General features: G+C 42.4%; 1 protein-coding gene across 7 annotated transcripts in view; it reads right to left on the reverse strand.

Moving 5' to 3' along the window:
• LOC128703346 (facilitated trehalose transporter Tret1-like) overlaps positions 1 to 10474 on the reverse strand; it is a 102825-nt gene extending 92351 nt beyond the window's left edge. For 4 of the 7 annotated variants that reach the window (XM_070085341.1, XM_070085347.1, XM_070085346.1 and 1 more), the window contains exon 1: positions 9458 to 10137. The gene's annotated coding sequence lies outside the window, so the exon portion shown is untranslated. Of the gene's footprint in view, positions 1 to 9457 lie in introns of all 7 variants that reach the window. The other 3 variants (XM_070085344.1, XM_070085342.1, XM_070085343.1) reach the window with 3 other exon arrangements.
• Positions 10475 to 13339: the final 2865 nt, after the last annotated feature.

The following is a 13339-nucleotide window of genomic DNA, read 5'->3' on the forward strand; positions in this document are numbered from 1 at the left end:
TGTGGTCAACAGCCTCAAAAGCTTTACTGAAGAAAGTTAATAAATTAGTTAGACAAGACCGGCCTCTTGTGAATCCATGCTGAGTATCATTAATCAAGCTATGCTTATCGAGATGGCTTCTTATAATCTCAGCTATAATTGACTCTAGTAATTTGCCTACAATTGAGGTCAGGCTTATTGGGCGGTAATTTGACGGTAACGACTTGTCCCCTGTTTTAAAAATAGGAGTTACATTAGCCATCTTCCACATATCAGACACTACACCTGTTTGAAGAGATAAATTAAAAATATTAGTTAATGGTTCACAGAGTTCCATTTTGCATTCCTTAAGAACCCTTGAAAAAACCTCATCAGGACCCGGCGACTTATTTTGCTTCAGTCTGTCTATCTGCCTCACAACCATCTCACTAGTGACTGTGATGTTACATAATTTATCTTCTTCTAGCCCACTGTAAAAATTAATTACTGGAATATTGTTAGTGTCTTCCTGTGTAAAAACTGAGAGAAAATAATTATTTAAAATCAAGCACATTTCATTCTCATTGTCAGTAAGGTGCCCATAGTTATTTTTAAGGGGACCTATCTTATCTCTAACTTTTGTTCTATAGACCTGGAAAAAACTTTTTAGGTTAGTTTTAGAATCCCTAGCAACTTTAATTTCATAGTCCCTTTTAGCTTTTCTTATCCCCTTTTTAATGTCCCTCTTAATGTCAATATACTGATTCATAAGATGACCCTCACCTCTTTTGATACGCCTATAAATTCCTTTCTTATGCCCTAGTAGATATTTGAGCCTATTATTCATCCATTTTGGGTCATTTCTATTTGATCTAATTTCTTTATATGGGATAAACGCTCTTTGAGCAGCATGTATAGTGTTCAGAAAACTGTCATATTGATAGCTCTCTTCGTTACCCCAGTCAACAGATGATAAGTGTTCTCTAAGCCCATCGTAATCTGCTAAGCGAAAATCTGGGACTGTTACTGAGTTATCGCTACTATCGTACTTCCATTCAATGCTAAATGTAATTGATTTGTGGTCGCTAGCACCCAGTTCCTCTGAAATTTCTAAATTATTAACAAGGGATTCATTGTTTGCCATAACTAAGTCAAGCAGGTTATTTCCCCTTGTAGGTTCTGTCACAAACTGCTTCAAAAAACAATCCTGAAATACTTCTAAGAAGTCGTACGATTCTAAATTCCCAGTCAAGAAATTCCAATCAACATGACTAAAGTTAAAGTCTCCTAGAATTACTACATTATCGTGCCTTGTGGCCTTAACAATTTCCTCCCATAGTAGTTTTCCTTGGTCCCTATCTAAGTTAGGGGGACGGTATATCACTCCTAAAATCAGTTTTTCATGCCCCTCTGAAAATTCTATCCAAACAGACTCTGTATGTGTTACTTCAGACTTAATACCCGTTTTTATGCAACAGTTCAAGCGATCTCGGACATACAATGCCACCCCACCCCCCCTCCCAATACTTCTATCTTCTTGGAACAATTTAAAACCCTGAATATGACATTCCGCAGGCATGTCCCGACTTTTTGAATTAAACCACGTCTCAGTTAAGGCAAATACATCAATGTTACCTACACTAGCAACTAATCTCAACTCGTCCATCTTATTCCTAGCACTACGGCAATTAGCATAATAAACATTGAAAGACTCTCCTTTCTCTTTACCCTTCCTGCTCATTTCTATTTTTCTACTAAACCTATTACTGTCCTTATCACCCAAGGTCCCTGGCTTTTCAATATCTATCTCGTTCTTATTATTACTAGTTCCCCTAGAACTCGTAATATTACTACACTGGGACTTCACTGTTTTCCTGCCAAAACCCATACCACTAACTATTCCTAGTTTAAAGTCCTAACTGCTCCCTCCACTGCAGTTGCCAGTGCTCCCACCCCACACCTAGATAAGTGAACCCCATCCCTAGCATACATGTCATTTCTGCCATAGAAGAGGTCCCAGTTGTCAATGAATGTTACCGCATTTTCCTTACAGTATTTGTCCAGCCAGCAATTGATACCAATTGCCCTGGACAACCATTCACTTCCAACTCCCCTCCTTGGCAAAATACCACATATGAGAGGGTTCCCACCCTTACTTCTAATTATTTCTATTGCTGACCTATACCTGCTAATCAGGTCCTCACTCCTACGTCTGCCAACATCGTTGCCTCCAGCACTGAGACAGATAATAGGAGTGCCAAAAGGTGTCCGATGAATGTAGCTACAGAAAGGGAGGAGAATGATTTTTTATTTTTTAGCTAACATACGTGTAAATTTTACCTTATTCCTAGTAACGACCCTCGTATTGTAGTCTTAATGACCCTCATGTACTAGATAGTCTTTTTAGTATGATAATAAGATGTTATCTTCATTATAGAATAATAAGAAAATATTATAACCTTTATATTATAATAATAAGGTAAAAGGACCCCAATGGAAATAAGTCACTCTGTCTGACTTTTTTGGGTTATCCTAGGTTCTCTACACATATACTGCTATGTATGATAATTCTATGTAACTGTATTTGTGTATACCTGAATAAACTTACTTAGAAGATAGTGGGAAAGGATCACATACATAATGAACTAAATGCCAGCAATACACGTACACACAAATATTTTTTTTTGGGGGGGAGGGAGGGGAAATTACCAGTTTTATTTAAGAGGTTTTCCTGGAGGGTGTTCGGAGGGTCAGAGACCAAGCCGTCCGGTCCATGACCAGTCCTCGTGGTGGATCAAGGCCGTTACTGTCGGCTGCACTCAAACCGACGTGCAAACCACAGACCAGCTGGTCAGGTACTGACTTAAGGTGCCTGTCCAACAGGGACTCTTCATAAAGATGGCCAGGGAAAACGAAGAAATGAGAGAAGTACTAGATAGCACACAGAGGCAGAATAACACAGGGAGGTAAGAAACATTCATTCAGAACAGAACAGGTTGAAAAGATACATACATGCAACACAGCACAGGTGTGTCAGGAATTCAACTGCACACTAACACAGAAGGGAAAGAAAGGCAGGTGCAGATCGCCACAAGCAGGGCGGACTCACCGATGCAAAAGTGTTTCAGATGGATCTGGTGCTGTTGCCGAAGGTGTTTATGCAGATCTAGAAATGCGAGATAGTGTGTTAGTACTGTCTTCTGAACTCATGAGCAGATTCTGAACTGCTCAAATACGTTGGTGTAGGTTCATTGCCTCGTTTCCAGCTGATTTAAGGTAGCCTTCAACTCTAAGAAATCAATTGGATTACCCTGGATCAGTGTTTCACAGGCATTAATCACTTTTGTGATGACAGCCTGCTTCCGAGGTAAACTTAGTCTGCAGTTGTCTAATGTAGCCATGTTGACTGCAAAGGCTCAGTAACGTGACAGTGATAATTGGGGCTGACAGTTTTATGGCACTCCACTGATAAATGTGGACCAGTTGGACCAGTATGCGGGTGTTTGACCACCCTGTCAGTTCTGGTCAGTAGACAGGTGCTATTACTAAACAAAAGTATAATTCTTGCACAACATGTGTCCCCGGTGTATTCCCATCGGAGGGGGTGTCTACAATAAACTCTGGTTTAGTCATCAGAAGCCCAGGTATGTGGGTATGTAGTGTGTGTACCCAGGGGTCATGTGTTGGTGTGGTGACGCCTCAAGATCGCATCATAAGCCAAGAGTGCGAGCGCTGTACCTGGTGGTTACCACCATGGGTTAATGGTGGTCTTCTCAGAAGATGCTGTCCCCTTTGAGGTTCAAACAGCCATCATCTTCAAATTACACACAATGGGCATTGGCGCCAAGTCAGCCGACTGACTGTAACTGTTACTGGCAACGTAATGTAGAATATGTCACTCTTGCTGTACAAAGAGCTCAGTTGAGCATTTCTGTGTGTGAGTAATGGTAAATAACTAAGGACTAGTTACCTGTAATGGCGATGTTACTCCTAGTCACTGGCACTATCTAGGTAATCTTAATGGTTCTGTGGGACCAACACTGTATAACCACATCCGGTTCAAAGGACCAAAACTGTGTAGAATAGAGGTTAAAATTAAGACACATGTGCAACTTCTGGGTATCTTTGTTGTAGACGTTTTGTCATCCAATGGCTTTATCAATACTAATTCAAGGACATAAATGTGAGACAGAAGAATCATATACAAAAGCTGAGGTAATCTGTCTCTCAGCCTTGGAATTGGTATTAAAAGCACCGTAGTCATGAAGATTCTGGAGCACATGCATGAAGGCTGGCACTTATATACTGGTGTCAGGTGGAAGGGGACGGGTAAAAGACAAAGGCATAGTTACTGGTAGGCAGGATTCCCCAGTGGAAGTAGGTTATACCTAAGGGACGGGTTAGCGGTGGTAGCAGCAGTAGTAGTAGTAGCCGTGAAGAAGGTTATGTAGATGTCCTCTGAACCAAGATTCCATGATGTCACAGTGTCTGACAAGTTGTACAAGAATGGTATGCAATACAATGTCTTCCAATTATGTCCTTGAATTTGTATTGATAAAGCCACTGGATGGCGAGACGTCTACAACAAAGATACCCAGGTGTTGCACATGTGTCTAATATACATCTTGTCAGTATTGTATACCATTCATGTACAGAATAGAGGTTGTCTGCGGGTTTATAACTGATTAGGTTAGTAATCCATGTCCAGTCATTGTGGAATTCAGACTAGAAACCTGCCACTCCATTTCTAGATGCCTGAATTAATATAATATACCTCTACATCTTACAATGGGCAGTGTGATGTAATAATTGCAACTGTAGGTCTCTAGTGAAGGTGGTGGCCACCCTTTGGCACGTGGACCTCAGGCTATGAATGTATTCAATACTCTTGAGATACTCATGTTAGTAATAAGCAGTATTACACCTAGAAATACCTGAGTCACATGCAACTGTCTGGTCCAGTAGCGAGAGTTCCTTGGTCACTGTGAAATGCATCTAATTCGCGTTATGTGCTAACGAATAGTATTTCATTGTACAAAGCCCTTGGGTAAGTCGCCCGTCTCTCTCACTAGCTATGCCATGACTGGTTAGTAGGCACACTGCATATCCGGGCCCTCGTACGGGTGGGGGAGCAGTGTTCCCTAGCGCAATTGTGAAGGATGTGAGGTGTTGTAGTTTATTAAGCTAAATTCTATCTAACTCTAATTTAGCTTAAATACGTATAATAACTGTGTTATATATTAGAGTGTAGGTTTCATTACAGATTTAAGTCTTACAAATTAAGAATATATAATTGTGGCACTTGGCCTCAGTAGGCATCGCCTCACCCTCTCTGTTCCTCCAACTGGGATGAGGATTGTAAAGTCTAGAAATTCTAACGAGATTTTCCACAAGTCTCGGGGTGGGCGGTGTGGTGGTGAGGGGTTGTTGTGAAGAACGTGATGGTGAGGTTCGGGGTGGGGGATGAAGTCCTGATGGTCGAGATTATTATTATTATTAAAGATTCGCTGGTATTCTCCCGGCCCGGGCCTTTTCCAAGTGGTGGCCCGGCCTTGGCTCCCTCTTTAGGGAGTGTCTGAGACCTAAGTCTCCCATGGAAGGAGGCACAAATACCTCCTCATCTTTGGGACCAATTGTCCCCAGGCCTAGCCACAAGCTAGGCCTCTCTGGTCTGCCATCCCCGCCCCAAGGGGGCGGGGATGACAGTCTTGTGAGCTGGGAATGACAGTCTTGTGAGCTACAAGCTCCGGCTCAGGCACCTACCGTACCCTAGAAGGGTAAGGCATGGTATCGATGGTCGAGATGGCGATGTGGTATTGACATTCTGGGTGGGGATGTTGTATTGATGGTCGAAGTGGGGGATTTGATAGTGGTTATCGGGATGGGGATATGGTTGTGAGGGTGGGGTGATGTGGTGGCTAAGATCCTGATGGGTGATGTATTAATTAGGACAGGGGCTGGGAGTTGTGGTGATGGTAGATGACTGTGAGATGGTTGTGAAGGTTGGGTGCAGTATGACGGGGCGAACAGAACCAACACATTTGACATGCCTTAAACAAGAGCTATAAGATAAAGACTTACGAAATTGTAATAACACGATTGCAAACAAATCAGGGAACAGGTTGGGTTTGTTTCCATAGCAGTGAGTTCTAGAACTCACAGGCCAGTGGGTTAACCACTCGTTCTGTGAGTTTTAGGACTCACGTGCCATGAGTTCAAACCCCACCCATTCTGTGATCTGGCTGTATGATAGTTATACAATAGCATAAGAGTACTGAACTTTTTTAACTGACCTGCAGTGGTTCTTAACGGAGTATCCATACTCCTTGGAGGTATGGAAACCAAATAATGGGGAGTATGGGACTCGATCTCTGAACAATTTGCTGTTTTTCTATAAATAAATATGATTAAATTATTATGATTTTCTTTCAGCTCTGTTCCTAGCTACCCATATCTAAAGTTAAACCATGCTATTGACATCTTTTGAAGTCATACTGGTACGTAATAGACCGGTGATGATTATTTCTACAATCTGGAGAAGGGGTTATGGGCATATACTGGGGAACCCATTGGGGGTCTGTAATCATTAAAAGGTTAAGAACCTCTAGCGTACAATATGAAGGTATCTGGTCAGAGTGGAGTCCTGAGTGGAATGAAGAGTGGGGTGAGAACCCAGTCTCATACCAGGCTTCCTGCATTGAAAAAAATATATTACAGGGATAAGATCTGTTGAGAAGCATACAGCGTCTAGAGAACGGAAGGCAGTCAGGTTGTATGAAAGAGAACGACAGGTCTAACTGCTGGGATCTTTCTACCCTCAACCGCTACCAGGCAACTCTTTTGAGAGGACAAAGGAAAATAAGGATGTGTATAAAATGAACGAAAATACTGTATAGTTTTACAAGATTTACCTGCTATCTTCATTGTTTACCTGCTATCTTCATTGTTTACCTGCTATCTTCATTGTTTACCTGCTATCTTCATTGTTTACCTGCTATCTTCATTGTTTACCTGCTATCTTCATTGTTTACCTGCTATCTTCATTGTTTACCTGCTATCTTCATTGTTTACCTGCTATCTTCATTGTTTACCTGCTATCTTCATTGTTTACCTGCTATCTTCATTGTTTACCTGCTATCTTCATTGTTTACCTGCTATCTTCATTGTTTACCTGCTATCTTCATTGTTTACCTGCTATCTTCATTGTTTACCTGCTATCTTCATTGTTTACCTGCTATCTTCATTGTTTACCTGTTAGCTTCATTGTTTACTTGCTATCTTCATTGTTTACCTGTTATTTTACATGATTACCTGCTATCTTTAATGTTTGCTTGCTCTCGTTTACCTGCTATCTTACATATTTACCTGCTATCTTTTATGTTTACCTACATATTTACGAGAGAGAAAATACCAATAATCCTGCCAGAGTACTCACCGCCTCACACTCACCAGAGGGCAGCAGTACTCACCGCCTCACACTCACCAGAGGGCAGCAGTACTCACCGCCTCACACTCACCAGAGGGCAGCAGTACTCACCGCCTCACACTCACCAGAGGGCAGCAGTACTCACAGCCTCACACTCACCAGAGGGCAGCAGTACTCACCGCCTCACACTCACCAGAGGGCAGCAGTACTCACAGCCTCACACTCACCAGAGGGCAGCAGTACTCACCGCCTCACACTCACCAGAGGGCAGCAGTACTCACCGCCTCACACTCACCAGAGGGCAGCAGTACTCACAGCCTCACACTCACCAGAGGGCAGCAGTACTCACAGCCTCACACTCACCAGAGGGCAGCAGTACTCACCGCCTCACACTCACCAGAGGGCAGCAGTACTCACAGCCTCACACTCACCAGAGGGCAGCAGTACTCACCGCCTCACACTCACCAGAGGGCAGCAGTACTCACCGCCTCACACTCACCAGAGGGCAGCAGTACCCACCGCCTCACACTCACCAGAGGCCAGCAGTACTCACTGCCTCACACTCACCAGAGTGCAGCAGTACTCACCGCCTCACACTCACCAGATGGCAGCAGTACTCACAGCCTCACACTCACCAGAGGGCAGCAGTACTCACAGCCTCACACTCACCAGAGGGCAGCAGTACTCACCGCCTCACACTCACCAGAGGGCAGCAGTACTCACCGCCTCACACTCACCAGATGGCAGCAGTACTCACCGCCTCACACTCACCAGATGGCAGCAGTACTCACAGCCTCACACTCACCAGAGGGCAGCAGTACTCACAGCCTCACACTCACCAGAGGCCAGCAGTACTCACTGCCTCACACTCACCAGAGGCCAGCAGTACCCACTGCCTCACACTCACCAGAGGCCAGCAGTACCCACTGCCTCACACTCACCAGAGGCCAGCAGTACCCACTGCCTCACACTCACCAGAGGCCAGCAGTACTCACCGCCTCACACTCACCAGATGGCAGCAGTACTCACAGCCTCACACTCACCAGATGGCAGTACTCACAGCCTCACACTCACCAGAGGGCAGCAGTACTCACAGCCTCACACTCACCAGAGGCCAGCAGTACTCACTGCCTCACACCCACCAGAGGCCAGCAGTACCCACTGCCTCACACTCACCAGAGGCCAGCAGTACCCACTGCCTCACACTCACCAGAGGCCAGCAGTACCCACTGCCTCACACTCACCAGATGGCAGCAGTACTCACAGCCTAACACTCACCAGAGGGCAGCTTTACTCACAGCCTCACACTCACCAGATGGCAGCAGTACTCACAGCCTCACACTCACCAGAGGCCAGCAGTACTCACTGCCTCACACTCACCAGAGGGCAGCAGTACCCACTGCCTCACACTCACCAGAGGCCAGCAGTACTCACTGCCTCACACTCACCATAGGGCAGCAGTACCCACCGCCTCACACTCACCAGATGGCAGCAGTACCTCACTGGGCAGTTAAGATTACGGTGAGCTCAAAACTACGCTCACGTAGCAACGTTAATATACACTGTATCCTTATCTATAATGCCAGAGAATATTTCTGTGAATTTTATAAATAAATGGCCTCCATCCGCCTAAACTCACACTGCCTATAAACATTTTCTTTATAGCTACAAGTACACGATACAACGTATACAGATGATAGCTGACATCAGTGACATACTACAATATAGAAAACCCCTAATTATGCAGAACTTTTAGGCTAACTTAGGTTAATTTTGTCCCCAAGATGCGACCCACACCAGTTGACTAGAACCCAGGTACCTACTTACTGCTAGGTAATCAAGGACAGTAGGTGTCTTAAGGAAACACACCCTAATTTTTCCACCGGTACTGGGGATCGAACTACGGACCTCAGTGTGTGAGCGGAGTGTGGTTCCAACCCAGCTAGCTGAGTACAACAATTGCTTTAAAGTGTTTTACATAAACTACCTCTGGTTTATATCTTATAGGCATATAGGCATTACTAACAGTAAAAATTAAATAAATTAACTGAAGAAATCAGGATGTGTACTTACCGTGGTTGTCCACACATATATGTCAAACGATGGCTTTGTTTAATATGTCAGTGTACACTTGAGCAGCTCCTTCGTAGTTACAGAAGTGGTACACCAATGGGTCTTCTATAAGTTGACAGAGTATTAACATTCTTCTCAACAAACAATGGAAAGAACGTCACTGATTTTTCCAGGTTTCAGGGCGCAGGTGTGGCTTCGTATGGGTAGGTCAACACTTCCACTAAGAGTCCCTTAGAAACAAGATACATCATATTCAGTCGCTTAATTTCTTTATCATTCTGATTCGTTGATACTTAAACAACAATTGTATTATTATTATTATTATTATTATTATTATTATTATTATTATTAATGAAAAGCTCAAAACCTGTTGGGGCCATTCACCGCCTCACTTGTGCCATAAATAATGAAACGCAGGTTCGAATGTGAGAGAGCAGTGGCACTAAGCGTGCCTTGTATAGCCAGTAGAGCGCCAGTGTGTCTGGCAGCCGTGCAGCACTGCGGATGGGACCAGAGGCTGATGTGACGCACTTAGTTGGTACCTGTGTTGTTAACCAGTTTTTTGTTATATTTTGCTGCTAGAATGTGTGTGGGTGTTTACCGTACACAGGACCGCCCGAGCAGCTAGTGCGTGTATCCATACGCTGTCGTATATAAGAGGTGAGAGACTCCTAGAATGACAGAAAACTGAGGCAAACTGCTGCCTGTGTATTGACGTGGCTACCTGGCCAGGGTCTGGGGAAGGCGCTGGCGCTGCATTAAATAAAATGCTACTGCCACAACATGCGTGCCCACAGAAAACAGTTTGCTTACGTTTAAGTAAATAAGTAAACAGTCGACTTATCAGTTGTCAATGCACTTAATTAAACATTAAATTATTGTAGGCATTTGAGTTACTAAATAATTTACCTTAATACTAGAACATTTAGTACATAACAGTGTAATTACGGACACATATGGTACAATGCAACAGTAATCAGTCTTGAGTTATTGACGAAAATCGCTCGCAACTTATATTTAATTTTGAGAGAGACGAACTTTAGAGTATAGCACTACAAGTTCACAATACAACTTCCTCTTTCTAACTTTACAAGGATGTGCATATATATATATATATATATATATATATATATATATATATATATATATATATATATATATATATATATATATATATATATATAATGTCGTGCCTAATAGGTAAAACTTGCTATTTTGGCTTAAACAGCAACTCTAGTCATGCCGAATGAGGCAAGCGAAAGTTTGTGTATGCAGTAATTTCGCAAAAATCATTTTGAACCTAACGAAAAAATATATTTCATTGCGTTTTAGTTGGATTAAGCTAAATTAAATTCCTTTTGTTGTAAGTTAGGTAAGTTTTCTAAGGTTCTTTTGGCACAAAATTATTAATTTTTACATTAACATAATTGAAAACAAAATATGTTTAAACGTATAAGTAAAAAAAAAAAAAAGACAAGTTTAAATGAATTCTTGCTAATTGACCAGTTGCAGTTTTACCTATTCGGCACGACACACACACACACACACACACACACACACACACACACCAGGAGCTCGGACTCGACCCCCGCAACCTCAACTAGGTGAGTACACACACACACATATATATATCTTTCAACACACCGGCCGTATCCCACCGAGGCGGGGTGGCCCAAAAGGAAAAACGAAAGTTTCTCCTTTTACATTTAGTAATATATACAGGAGAAGAGGTTACTAGCTCCTTGCTCCCGGCATTTTAGTCGCCTCTTACATCACGCATGGCTTACGGAGGAAGAATTCTGTTCCACTTCCCCATGGAGATAAGAGGAAATAAACAAGAACAAGAACTGGAAAGAAAATAGAAGAAAACCCAGAGGGGTGTGTATATATATGCTTGTACATGTATGTGTAGTGTGACCTAAGTGTAAGTAGAAGTAGCAAGACGTACCTGTAATCTTGCATGTTTATGAGACAAAGGACACCAGCAATCCTACCATCATGTAAAACAATGACAGGCTTCCGTTTTACACTCACTTGGCAGGACGGTAGTACCTCCCAGGGCGGTTGCTGTCTACCAATATATATAATGAAATGAGATCACAGTTAACAGGTAATATCACAGTATACAAGACAATCACTGTGAAAAATAGTGAAAGGCAAAGATGACCTAATTAAAAAAGTCATGACAACCAATCCATCTTACCATATATGTATGGATTAATAAAAACACTCAAACCAGGTAATCCAGCCAGATCTATTATTCACTCCATAGGCTCAGATTCCTATAAATTATCGAAATAGCTTGTAGATATGTTTGAGCCCAGTTGCTGGCAAACTTTCTAGCTTTAATATAAAAATAATATTGATTTAGTTGATAAATTAAGCACCGTGACTGACTTAATTGATTACAGTTTGGTTTGGTTTTCACTTCTTTATTTACAAAAGTTCCAATTGATAATTTATTAAGTTCCCTATCTGAAGAACTTGTTAACTACGATTTACCATAGTCAGCACCTACATTCATACAGTTTATTAAACTTTGTATTGTTGATGTTTGATATGGCAATGGGAAAACCTCTCTCACCTGTCTTTAGCAATTTGTACATGGAATATTTTGAATCAAGATTGCTTAACAAAATGGTTTTTAATAGAGCTACATGGTACAGTCATGTTGATGTTTTGTGTCTAATACCTAAGAACATAGATATAAACCATTTCCTTGTTGAATTAAACAGTCTTGCTCATTCCATAAACTTTACTGGTTTAGAAAGACACGTAAGCAAACACTATAACATATTTATTAGAAAACGTTTCGGTCCTGGGACCTTGATCACTTCTAACATACAGAGGTAGAAAGACATTATATATATAGGCAGAGAGTGAGATGTGACGCACGTGACCTGAGGAATGTCATAAGAACATAAGAATGGAGGAACACTGTAGAAGGCCTACTGGCCCATGCGAGGCAGGTCCTTATCAAAACAACCTCTGCCTATGATGAGGACCAGTAGACGATGAAATCATGTGACTCCTGCGTTGTTGGGTTGGTGCTGCTTAAGTATCATGTATGCCAATGTTTTTGAAATTTTGTAGTTTCCAGTGTTGCGTTCTATAGTGTCGGTGACGGTGATTAGTGAGGCTTCTAGGCACCGTCGGCGTCTGAGGTCTGGTTCTGTGAGAACGAGTTGTGCCTCGTTCCAGTTCATCAAATGCCCCGTGGAGTCTCTGTGGAGGACACAGGCGTACCTTACATCGTCTCTGTTAGAGGCATTTCGATGCTCATTCAGGCGGACTGCAAGATCTCTGCCTGTCTCGCCTACATATTTCTTGGGACAGAACCCACAGGGGATAGTGTAGACGCCTGCTGTAGAAGTTAGAGGTGTGGGACTGCGTTTAGTAGTGAGGTCTTTGATAGATACTTTGATGATACTTAAGCAGCACCAACCCAACAACGCAGGAGTCACATGATTTCATCGTCTACTGGTCCTCATCATAGGCAGAGGTTGTTTTGATAAGGACCTGCCTCGCATGGGCCAGTAGGCCTTCTACAGTGTTCCTCCATTCTTATGTTCTTATGACATTCCTCAGGTCACGTGCGTCACATCTCACTCTCTGCCTATATATATAATGTCTTTCTACCTCTGTATGTTAGAAGTGATCAAGGTCCCAGGACCGAAACGTTTTCTAATAAATATGTTATAGTGTTTGCTTACGTGTCTTTCTAAACCAACTTGTCGGTATTTATTACCAAGGTTTATACCATAAACTTTACTGTTGAGTTTGAACAAAATAACTCATTGCCTTTTTTAGATGTCTTAATTATTAAGGGAAACCATGATTTTGAATTCAAAATATACAGAAAACCAACAAATAACTGTTCTT

The sequence above is a fragment of the Cherax quadricarinatus genome, chromosome 15 (genome assembly GCF_038502225.1).
Source record: "Cherax quadricarinatus isolate ZL_2023a chromosome 15, ASM3850222v1, whole genome shotgun sequence".
NCBI lineage: Eukaryota > Metazoa > Arthropoda > Malacostraca > Decapoda > Parastacidae > Cherax > Cherax quadricarinatus.